This window comes from Myotis davidii, unplaced genomic scaffold (genome assembly GCF_000327345.1).
Source record: "Myotis davidii unplaced genomic scaffold, ASM32734v1 scaffold2798, whole genome shotgun sequence".
Taxonomy (NCBI): Eukaryota; Metazoa; Chordata; class Mammalia; order Chiroptera; family Vespertilionidae; genus Myotis; species Myotis davidii.
In genome coordinates this window covers 6,994-8,372 of record NW_006289553.1, presented here as the reverse complement: position 1 = coordinate 8,372, position 1,379 = coordinate 6,994, and the positions used below count along the sequence as shown (strand labels likewise).

The window sequence follows — 1,379 nt, the reverse complement described above, 5'->3', positions numbered from 1 at the left end:
CGGCAGCTCCCACGGGTGAAGGCGGAGGGGACACAGCGGAACACAGCGGGCAGCCCTGGGAGCCAGCGCCGTGGAGGCCCCGGCCGTGCAATCTCCTGCAGGAAGGCAGGCCGGGCCTGAGCAGAGATGTGAAGTCATTAGCTTTAGGTGTTTAAAGAAATAATCTTGTTGTTGTGAATCCTCATCTGAGGATATTTCTCCATTGATTTTTAGGGAGAGTGGACGAGAGAGGGAGAGACGGAGAAACAGCGATGTGAGAGACACACCACCTTAGTTGCCTCCTGCAGGAGCCCTGACCAGGGCCTGGATCGGGGAAGAGCCTGCCCTTGACCGGAATTGAACCTGAGACCCTTTGGTCCTCCGGCCAACAGTCTCTCCACTGAGCCAAACTGGATAGGGCCTAACTCTTTAAAAAAAAAAAAAGTTTTTCCTGATTTTGATTTTTTTTTAGAGAGAGAAATATCATCAATCGGCTGCCTCCTGCACAGCTTCTACAGGGGATCAAGCCCACAACCCGGACATGTGCCCTGACCAGGAATCGAACCGGTGATCTCTTGGTTCCTGGGTCGATGCTCAAACATTGACCTACACCGGCGAGGCCCGGCTCTCTTAGTTTACGTTCCCTCCAAAAGCAGAATCTATGACATGAGACGTGATCTTATGGGCAAGCCATTTACTTTTGGAAATGATGTCGGGGGTCAGGACTGGGGCCTTGGGGGAGAGAAACCGGTGGCCTGCTGGGGCCAGAGGCGAGGCACTGCGGGTGCAGGCCTGAGCAGAGAGCCCCCCCCCCCACCCCACCCCCCGTGTTTGCGGGATGACGGAGGGAGTGGCTGCAGGGTCGGCCTGGCTCAGCAGGCGGCAGAAACAGGCCCCACAGCCCGCAGTCTGGTTACCGTCTGGCCTCCAGCCCCAGCAGGTGCAGGGAGGGAGGAAGGCGAGTTGCTGCCCCCCTCCTGGGGGCGGAGCGGCCCCTCCCTGCGTGGGGTTCTCCTGCCCGCGGATGCTGCCCTGCGCTGGCCCTGCACCAGGGGCACTGGCTCTGACAGTGGGTCTGAAGAGCGTGATCTGTTTTAGACCCGAGTTCTTTCGGGAGCCGCTGTGGAGAAGTCCCAGGACACACAAGGAAAACCCCTCAGATGGGAGGCAGTGGAGCCCGGCAGTGACAGCGCATCCAGAAAACAGCGGGTCTGCGCTCAGGGCCCAGCGGTGGGAGAGAGCAGGGGGGCAGGGGCCCCTCCCCTGGGCCCACGGGGCTCCCCCGAAGGAGGACAGAGACCACGAGCAGGCCCAGGGAGAGTGAGCGGTGGGCCAGGCGGGTGGGGTGGCATCACAGGTGCTGGCCAGGCCTCCGCGGGGTCTCTGTGCTCCGGCTCCTC

General features: G+C 61.0%; 1 long non-coding RNA gene across 2 annotated transcripts in view; it reads left to right on the top strand.

Annotated features, from left to right (window-relative positions):
- LOC102771339 overlaps window positions 1-1,379 on the top strand; it is a 4,128-nt gene that overhangs the window by 1,098 nt on the left and 1,651 nt on the right. For both annotated transcript variants that reach the window (XR_001513573.1, XR_435585.2), the window contains one exon: window positions 1,078-1,188. This is a non-coding gene — a long non-coding RNA (uncharacterized LOC102771339). The remainder of the gene's footprint in view (window positions 1-1,077; window positions 1,189-1,379) is intronic.